Here is an 11,244-nt window from a genome sequence, read left to right as displayed (position 1 = left end):
TCTTTAGCCCTTGGACTTGTATCTACCTATCAGAATTACGGGGTGAGTTAAAGGAAGATGAATAAAGGATTCTGGTTTGCAGTACTGGAATCTGGATTTTGCTTTGAGTCAGGAAAATGTAATAATCAAATGCTTATATAGTTTTTGGTAGGTATAAACAGAAAAAAATTATAATTTATCTGCCCAAGGTACCAGAAACAAATTTTGAAAGTAAGAAACAACCTTTAGGGATGTCTCTGATTAAAAAAACAGAGCAAGGGGCAGCTAGATGGCTCAGTAGATTGAGAGACAGGCCTGGAGATAGGAGGTCCTGGGTTCAAATTTGGCCTCAGACATTTCCTAGCTGTGTGACTCTGGGCAAGTCATCTCTTCTGCTCTGGAACCGATACACAATATTGATTCTAAATAGGAAGTTAAAGCTTTAAGAAGAAAAAAGCCAAACCAGTCAAACAACCAAAAAACTTCCTTATCTATTCAGGGGCTGGGCTAGACCAAAGGAAAGCAATGAAATTTGTCTTTAGTGTTCTCCACCTGATCTCACTTGTTAGAATTTCTATCTCTCCTTCTGGTATGTCTCATCTAATTCCTTGTCCTAGATCTCATTTCCTTTTATTCTCAGCTGGTTGCCAATTTATGTTGCCTTTCAGGGCCATTTAATTTTATTTATTTGTTTGTTTGTTTTTAGATTTTTAATTTTAATTTTAAATATTTTCCCATAGTTACATGTTTCATGTTCTTTCTCTCTCCCTCAAACCCTCCTAACCCCCCTTAACCGATGCACAATTCCACTGGGTTTTACATTTATCATTGATTAAGACCTAATTCCATATTATTGATAGTTGGACTAGAGTTATCATTTAGTGTCTACATCCCCAATAATATCCCCATCAGCCCATGTGTTCAAGTAGTTGTTTTTCCTCTGTGTTTCTCCTCCCACAATTGTTCCTCTGAATGTGTCTAGTTTTCTTTCTCATAAGTCTCAGGGCCATCTTAAATTTAATAAAGGACAGAAAGAAATTTTCTTGGAATTGAATTATAGGGGCTATGATGCATTGGAGTGCTATTTTGGGGCAAGAACCAGGGTCCTTACCCTAAACCACATCATCTACTAGGTTGTTTGCAAGGCCAGCCCAGGCTAACAGGACTAAAATGATCTATTTCAGCATTGAATAAGCAGGACCAAAATATCCCTCATGTTTAGTCATGCTTCTTTCATTCGTCCTCGGGATCAACAGATAGTAGTAGGAAGAGTGTGATGAAGTAGCAAACAATTCCTTGTTTCATTGACCAGATCTTTTTAAGTCTCCAAGAAATAGAAGTGGGGAGAACTCTCTCACCAAGGACTACAGTCCCTGAAAGTAGCAATAGCTAAAGGAATAATTTGAGGAAATAAAAAGAACTTGGAATAATTATTATTAGGGAATAGGGAAAAGGGATATAGCTAGAGTTATTGTGAGAGAAAAATACAATAGCCCCAGAGGCAATGGGGAAACTATAGCTAAAATATTGACCCACTATTAGGAGGAAATTAATTGGGGGCTGATGGGAAAGAAATGAATCAGACAAGTGTCAAATGGTAGGGTAAGCAGGATCAGGTAGAATTAGAGGGTAATGTGATTATAAATACATGAGAAAAACAGTGTGGTGAAAGAGAAAGAATACTGGATTAAGAATCAGATGTCACTGGATTTGAATCCTAAGTCTGACCCTGACTTATTCATGTGATCTTGAGTGAGTCATTTCTCTTTTATGGGGTCTTAGTTTCTCCCATCATAAAAGGAAGTGGTCAGACTAGATGATCTCTAAGCAATATGATTTTCTGTATTTATATTGATTTATCTATACCCTAACCCAGTGTCCTCTTTGTAAGACAGCTGCACAATGTTGGGGGTCTATGGATAGCCATCTGTTCTGTGGCCTCAAATAGCCCTATGTACAATCCAACTGAACTAAGCACACAACATTTGGAAGGGGAGTGAGTAAATTAGAGCCAGATGACAGAAAGGAAGCTTAGCTAAGTAAATAAATGGGAAAGTGCCATTCAATTGCAGCCTCAGAATAAACCAATTTAGGCAATCTAAATGAAATATGTCAGTGGGATCCTCTGAATGAAAAAAAATTGGATAACTCCTGCTATCCTAAACGAACAACATTGTTGAATTGATCCCATCCCTAAAAGCCTCCAAGAATCTAAAGCATCCAGGCAGTTCCTGATTCAACTGAGTAAATACAACTTCTGCATGCATCCCCAGATCCTAAAAACTCTCCAAAAGAAAATCTGTTTCCAACTAGACCATAGGCTGACCAAGTGGGTTGAAAGAGGGAACCAGAGCTTGGAGAAAGGAAAAAAATTCTTTAGTTCATCTTTTGTGACACCTACACTAAAGCAAAACCAGAAGCATATGTGCTAAGAGATATTCATTTACAGAGCATTCCATGCTCTTACCCAATCTGTCCACCTTCCCCGTGAAAAAAACTTTGTTAGGAACTCAAAAATGTAATTAAAAGACTATTTGAGAACACATAATATTTAAGAAACATCCCATGAAATCCTTGTTAAACCACAAAAGATGCTGCTGCTTTTTCAGTGAGTAGGACAAAGGTGCTGGTAATCTAAATTAGGAGAGTTTTTTTTTTTTGGGGGGGGGGGTGGAAAGGTGTATGGCCTCTAAACAACACTAGGAGACACTCAATGAAAAAGCCAACTTCTCTGGGGTTTTCAGAGTTGTCTAGTTCTTTCCCTTTACTCTCTTTTTGGTGACAATGATTTTTAGATATTATAGGGGTGTGATCTATGTGGATTTATTCAATTAATCTCTTGACTCTGTACTCCTCATCCATCAGAAAACTGTCCTTTTCACTTTTGACTTGTGTTTCATTGGATTCTAAACCCTGACTACATGGATTTATCCACATGAATAAGTCAGGGCCATATCTAGGATTCAAACCCAGGATCGTGACCTAATGGAGTTTACCATAAAAATAAGTCTTGACTGTATACAGTATTTTACTCATTATTGTAGATTTGAAAATAACAAATCAAATATTATAAAACATATATCAGCCTATATATGCCTTTAGTTTTCCCAAGCCTAGTTAGTCCTTAAGAAGTCTATAGTCTATCCTTACCTTCCATCTTAAAATCAATACTGTGTATTGGTTCTAAGGCAGAAGAGCAGTAAGGCATTGGGGGTTAAGTGACTTGTCCAGGGTCACACAGCTGAAGAAATGTCTGAGGCCAGATTTGACCTGGTTCTCAATCTGAGTCACCCAGCTGTTCCCAGGAGTCTATAGTCTTGTCCCTAATCTAGGAGATCGTAGACATAGTTCCAGATGCATGGATTCAGCCATTCAGCATGAGTCTCCAACCTATTCTTTTCATGGCTTCCTCAAGGGTCAATATCCAATCAAGACATTGATTTCTCCTCCATTAGCTTTGCTTCAGTCAATGTCTTTTAACATGTTTGCTCATTGGCTGGTTTGATCATTCCATTTTTTTTCTTGATCATTGTACACAGCAGTGGGGATCAAAGGCTGACCTAGACATGGAAAAGAGATTCCTCTGGTTGTAGTTCCTTCCTCTCCTTGAGGTACCCGCCATTCCTTCAAAGTCTACCTAGATATATCCTCTGTTATTTCTGCCTTTTCTTTTTTTGTGTGTGTATGGTTTTTATTGATTTAATCTTGTCTTGACTTTATGAGTAGGGCAAACTTGAGGCAAACAGAAATGGCCTAGAGCAAGAGGTCAAAGAAAAAAGAGGTGGCAGTCATGGGAAGCTTTTTGGATGAAGTTTGCTTTGAATTGAATTTTGGAGAATTTGGAGGATTAGGACAACTTGAGAGAAAAGGGATTAGAGACAGCATAAGATACATACTTTTTTTGGGGGGAGAGGGAAGAGATCTGAGCTATTTGAACTGGTGGTTTAAAATTTACTTCCAATGGCCAGGTCACTTTGTTGGAATGGTAACACAGGTCCTCGTCCCCGTGTCCTAGTCACCAGGGATGCTATTATCAGTTGGGCATTATCCTTCACAAGGATTTGTGTGATCTTCACGTGTCTGGGCTTTTATTTTCTCTTGTATAAAATGCAGGATGAAAGGGTTAACACAATGTTTGGAATGGAATTCTAAGTCTTAGGATGTATGATCAGACTAGACAACAGCAGCAGTTTTACTTCTTGGCTTAAGATTTAAACCATACTTCCTACAATGGTCTAGGGCAGTGATGGGCAAACTATGGCTGCAGGCCAGATGCAGCCCCCTGAAATGTTCTATCCTGCCCCGGGAAAATTCCTAATCTGATGAATACAATGAGTAGGATACAATACAATTAAACTTCAAAAGAGTTGCCTTAGAAACAGACTGACAGATGAGCATTTCCTTTCCTTTGGCCCCCTCTTTAAAAAGTTTGCCCATCCCTGGTCTAGACAGTAGGAACAGCCTAATGTCTTTGGAGGGCAGCTAGGTGGTGCATTGAACAGAATGTTGAGCTTGGAGTCAAGAAAACTCATCTTCCCAAGTTCAAATCTGGCCTCAGACACTTGACTAGCTGTGTGAACTTGAGCATGTCACTTAACTTTGTCTTAGTTTCCTCATGTGTAAAATGAGCTAGAGAAGGAAATGGCAAAGCATTCCAGTATTTTTGCCAAGAAAACCTCCCATTGGGCCATGAAGAGTCAGACGGGATTTAAAAACAACTAAATAGCAATGCCGACAGCTAGATGGCTCAGTGGATAGAGGCAGGAAAACTCAAGTTTAAATCCAGTCTCAAACTCGTACTAGCTGTGTGACCCTGGGTAAGTCACTTAACCCTTTTGCTGCAATTTTCTCATCTATAAAATGAACTGGAGAAGGAAATGGCAAACCACTCCAGTATCTTTACAAAGAAAACCCCAAATGAAAAAAAGAAAAGAAAACCCACTAAGAATTGGACATGACTGAAATGACTGAACAAAACAAAACAAAACAAAAACAATGCCCTGGGAAAAATCTTTCTAGTGGCCTGATGCAACAGGAATGTGCTTGGCCTATGTTATGGAAATAGAGTCTAGATTTAGAGGTAAAAGGGACTTTAGAAATCATTCAGAGTATTCTCTGGTAGGGTCTAGACTTGGAGAAAAATACTACTCATAAAAGAGCTTGTCTTCCAATGATGCTGGAAGACTGACCACTCGATCCTTCTGTGTGCCAAATCTCCCAGCAGAGGAGATGCTCTCCAAAAACTCCCCTGGACTCCTTAACATCCACACACAACCATCCTGTTGATTTCTGCAGCCTGAATGATTGGGGTTATAAATTCCAGTGAATTCATTCTATTTTGCCTCAGAGTACTGGTTCCGCAAGAAGTTTACAGTAAACAGGGTCCAAAACAAATACAGTACATGGATTTTTTTGACGGCTTCTCACAGCATCCTCTAAAATAGTCCCAGGGTAGACCAGACATTGGGCCAACCTGTGATTTTCTCTTATGGGGTTCTTTTGCCGCCTGCTGACAGAATGGCTTCATTACAGCTCCCAATAGAAGAAAAACACACTATTTATTATATTTGTTATTTTCTTGTCCCAAAGTAACTCTAAGTACATAGAAAGGAAGTGTGATTTAAATACAGTGAATAAATTAGAATGGAATTAGGGGAGTATTGATTAAGTAAATTTTCATTTTTATTATTTTGTTAAAGTGCGTATTTAAGTATATTGAGATCCAAATCTGTAATTTTATAGAATTCTTAGTATAGAATTTACCTCACAAATGAAGATAAGCAATTTTTCTGTAGCATGTAGTGGGATAATCAATAAATGCTTATTAAGTACCTACTGTTTGCCAGATTTGGAATGGCAAAAAAACAGTCCTTGTTTCCAAGTAGTTCACAATCTAATGGGGAAGATAATATGCAAACAGCTATCAAATATTACACAGGATGAATCGGAGATATTTCTAGAAGAAAGACCATAGTATTAAGGGAGATTGGGAAAATCTTCTTGTAGAAGGTGGGATTTTAACTGGGATTTGAAGGAGATCAGAGAAGCAGAAAGTTGGAGATGAGGAGGGAGAGAATTTCCGGCATGGGGAATAGTCAGTGAAGAGACCTGGAGCCTGGAGATGTGAGAAACGATCTTAAAAAAGTTTCCTGGCAGTGTAGAGAAATTAAATGACTTGCCTCTGATCACCTATCCAGTGACTGTCAGAGTCAGAGCTCAAATACAGATTTCACTGCTTCTAAGGCTTTAACTCCATCCGCTGTGGCACAGATTTTCTTTGAGAGTGAAAATTGTTCATGTGGTTCCTTCTATATGAGGCTTCCTTTTACTTATGTTTGCTAATACTGGCTTTTTTTTGTTTGAATAACAATTTTATTTAAAACAATTTGCTATAAACAGCTCATATGTTATACATAATAATACATATGAACATATTAGTTTCAAAGCTGTCCTACTTGTCTGTGTGTCATTTAATTACTTTCTGTTATCTTTTATACATTTAAAAATTCTTTTATTATGATCTTTTTTCTTTGCGAAACTAATATTATTTCCCTTTCCCTCATTCCCATCCCCATTCAAGAAAAAAAAAAAAAGCTCCTTCTACAAAATAAACACAGAAAATCAAATCCTTAGCTAACGATATGTATCTTGTTCTGAAGTTCTCATCAGGAAATAAATTAGCAATGCGTTTGCTAATATTGTGATTGTTTATTAATGCATTAAAAAAAAAGACCCTTACCTTCTGACTAAGTAACAACTCTAAGGCCTAAAAACAAAGGCTAAACAAACGAAGTTAGGTGATTTACCCAGGGTCACAAGCTAAGAAGTCTGAAGAAGCATTTAAACCCAAGTCCTCTCAACTCCAGGCCTGGCACTCTACCTACTCTGTTACTTAGCTGCCCCAATAATACATTATATTTTATTTTTAAATTTTTATTATTTAAAAGTTTTTTCCCAAGGTTACATGATTCATGTTTTCTCTGCCTCCTCCCTTGTCCCTCCTGGAGTTGACAAGCAATTCCACTGGGTTATACATCCAATAATAAATTTTTAAAAATTAAGTCACTATTTTAATAGTGGGCATCCTCTCTGAATCTGAATGATTGATTCTATAATTAAGGAATTGACATGATAAAGAATCCTGTGTGAAAGGGAAGAGTGTCTTTTTTTAAAAACAACGACAACAATTCTACAATATAGCTGGCAATGACAAAGGCCTCTCCCCACAACAACCCTATGAGATGTGCAGTCCTGAAAACTGTGACCTCCAATTTACAACTGAGGAAAATAAGGCACAGAGCTATGAAGTCAGTGATTTTTCCACAGTCAAATGTCAACTAAACAATGTCACTAAGACAAGAGTTACTTCTACTATGCCACATTAATCACAGAAAAGAATGCCCCCAAAAAGCCTTTTGTGGTCATTTGGTCTTTAGACTCTAACTTCAATGCCAATTTTTCTTTCTGATACAAGTGACAAGAGTGATAGAAAGAGTACCTTCGTTTTTCTCCTAAGGCATTGAATGCCATGTTCTGTACATATAGCAGGTATTTAATAAATATTTACTGAACTGAATTCACCATATTCTACACAATTTCACTTGTGTGGGAGGAGAGAAAGGATTTGAGGCACGTTTATTTGGTAAAATGAGGACTAGTCAGGAACAAAATGAGAGGAGATGGGGAAAGTGAGGAGACATTGGGTAGAGTTATAGGTTTAGAACTAGACCTTAGTGACCATCTTGCATAATTTCTTCATTTTATAGATAGATAGCTAACTAACTAGATAGATAGATGACTATAGATAACTACATTTTATATATAACTAAATCCCAGGGAGATTAAGGGACTTAATCTTGCATATTTTTTTTGTTTTATAGATAGCTAACTATATAGATAGATTACTCTACATAACTACATTTTATATATGACTAAATCCCAGGGAGATTAAGGGACTTGCCCAGTTTACACAGGCAGTGGTGAAGGTAGAATTTGAACCCACATCCTCTGTTTAGAAAGCTGGTGCTCTTTCCATGCTCCTGTGATCAAATATAAAATCCTATTTAGCATTCAAGTTCCTTTTATAACCATCACCTTCCTACTTTTTTTAGCCTAAGTAGACTTTACCTTTATCTACCATAAAGTAGACTTTTATGATGTAAAAAGCAGAGAAAAGAAATCTACAAAAATGAAAATGTCCCACAGCCTTGTCATATATTTTATTATACAGTCCACTGACATAGATTTATGGTTCAATCAATAATATACTTTGCCTTATAGATTAATCACAAAACAGAGTCCCTAGATCCCAAGCAGCAACTTACAATTTAAATTTCCCTGAATAAACCAACAATTTTATTATTGGTCACAGTAAAGCAGAAATGATCAACTTCAGTCTGATGACCACTGTAAAGGTGGGAACCAGGTTCATTTTAGAAGAGAGATTTCACCATCTCTCTGTGATGGCTCTCATTAGTTACAGCAGGTAAATTTGGATATATGATCACAAAACAAAACTTGGTACAAGAAAAAAACAAAAAGTGAAAACCAGAACCAGCTCGATCAAAGAGCCAATGTTTCTGGGCTTGATTTTCCTTGTCTGATATGATCTTATTTCCTTCAAATCTCTCCTCAATCTGGATAGTGATTAGAATGAGAGTAGCTCACATGGATAAGGCATTTTCATCAACTGTTCATCACTATAATTCTCTGAGGCATGTGAAACTAGTATTATTACCATACAGTACAGATAGATGAGGTAAAGGAGAGAAGTACAATGACTTGTCTAAGATCTCCAACCTAGTAAGCCATAGACCTTGAATCTGAAGATTTGGACTGTAAAATGTAGTGGAGGGAGAACAAGGGATGTGGAGTTTGAATGCCAACTCCAATACTCATTAGTATTATTATTAGTAGTAGTATAGTAGTATCACAAGCAAAACATTCCATTTTTAAGGCTGTTTTCTCATCCATAAAGTAGAGTTAAAACTATTTATTTGGCTATAGTTATTTTAAAGAAACATAAATTAATATAACTAGAAGACACAGAATGAACAAAAATAAATTATAGTTTTGATAATTTTTGTGTGTGCATTCAGTTGTGCCTAATTATTTTGACCCCATTTGGGGTTTTCTTGGCTAAGATACTAGAGTGGTTTGCTATTCCCTTCTCCAGCTCATTTGACAGATCAGGAAACTGAGGCAAGCAGGGTTAAATGATTTGCTTAGAGTCACATAGCAGATTTGAATTCAGGTCTTCCTGATGCCAGGTCTGGTGCTCTATTCATTTTGCCACCATGGTGATTCCTGGCCCCTCTTTAATGCGCGTGGCCAACAATATGACTGTTGTGTGAATGAGCTAGATAGGCCTTTTCTCTCTGCCATTGTTTGAAAAAAACTATATATCCCCACTTCATCATCTTGTACAGGCTTCACAGGGACCCAATTCATTTGGCCTTTTGATTGAGGGTGGGAAATGAGTTAGCCAGTCCTCTTCTACACATACACCTGATAAACTAAATTTCATATTTAGCCTCCTTGGCCTGTATTAAAATGACACTTGATTTTTAGGCCATTCCTCATTTGGAATATTTTCTGAATCACTCCCACATCCTCTACACAATTAGGTTTTTTTCTTGCTCTCTTCTTTGTTTCTTTTTTTATTCTCCTTTTCTATTCATCTTTTACTTCTCCTCACTCTCTTCTTTTCCTTAATGATTCTGGGCTACTCCAGCCTCCACCAAATCTTTCAAGAAATAGAAATAGACTTAGGAAGGGACAACTTAAAGCTAAAAGGTCTTGAATGTATGTTGTAACTTTGCTTTGTATAGTTATGCAGCTTAGGCTTTACTCTGGAAATAAAATAGTTAAGATTTTTCCTTCTGAAAACCATCATTTTGAATACCTTAGGTATTTCACTATCTATGTATATTTTCTATCTTTTTCTTTTTTAAAATTATATTTTTATTTTGAATATTTTCCCATAGTTACATATGTCATGTTCTTTCTCTCTCCCTCAAACCCTCCTAACCCCCCTTAGCCGATGCACAATTCCACTGGGTTTTACATTTATCATTGATTAAGACCTAATTCCATATTATTGATAGTTGGACTAGAGTTATCATTCAGTGTCTTCATGCCCAATAATATCCCCATCAGCCCATGTGTTCAAGCAGTTGTTTTTCCTCTGTGTTTCTCCTCCCACAGTTCTTCCTCTGAATGTGGCTAGTTTTCTTTCTCCTAAGTCCCTCAGCCTTGCTCTGGCTTCTTGCATTGCTGCTAGTAGAGAAGTCCTTTATGTTCGATTGTACCACAGTGTTTCATCCTCTGGGTATAATGTTCTCCTTTCACTCTGAATCAATTCCTGGAGGTCATTCCAGTTCACATGGAATTCTTCCAGTTCTTTATTCCTATGATTGTAATAGTATTCCATCACCAACAGATACCACAATTTGTTCAACCATTCCCCAATCGAAGGACATTCTCTCATTTCCCAATTTTTTTTGCTACCACAAAGAGCGCAGCTATAATTATTTTTGTACAAGTCTTTTTCCTTTACTATCTCTTTGGGGTATAAACCAAGCACTGCTATGGCTGGATCAAAAGGCAAATAGTCTTTTAAAGCCCTTTGGGCATAGTTCCAAATTGCCATCCAGAATGGTTGGATCAGTTCACAACTCCATCAGCAATGCATTAATGTCCCAGTTTTGCCACATCCCCTCCAACATTCATTACTCTCCCCTGCTGTCATTTTAGCCAATCTGCTAGGTGTGAGGTGATACCTCAGAGTTGTTTTGATTTGCATTTCAGATTTAGAACACTTTCTTATGTGCTTTATTTTTTATCTTTTTCATCCTGGAGGAAATATTTGGAAATGCAGCCGCTGTTTAGCTTTATATCACTTCAACCTTTTTTTCCCCCAATCTGTAAATGTAACTTTTAATATTTGTTTTCTTCCCTTTCAATAATAACCTTATTTTTTAAAAGTCTCACGTTCTTTCTTAGAATTAATGCTAAGAATTGGTTCTAGGGTAAAAGAGAAGTAAGGCCATTGTGGTTGAGTGACTTATCCAGCTAGGAAATGTCCGAGTCCAGATTTGAACCCAGGTCTTAACGTCTCTAGGTTTTGTTCTCTATCCACTGAAAGATTTAGTTGCTCCCCACTGAACTGCTTTCTTTCTTTCTTTCTTTCTTTCTTTCTTTCTTTCTTTCTTTCTTTCTTTCTTTCTTTCTTTCTTTCTTTCTTTCTTTCTTTCTTTCTTTCTT

This window comes from Gracilinanus agilis, chromosome 1 (assembly GCF_016433145.1).
Source record: "Gracilinanus agilis isolate LMUSP501 chromosome 1, AgileGrace, whole genome shotgun sequence".
Classification (NCBI taxonomy): Eukaryota; Metazoa; Chordata; class Mammalia; order Didelphimorphia; family Didelphidae; genus Gracilinanus; species Gracilinanus agilis.
Note: the sequence above shows the minus strand (reverse complement) of the source record.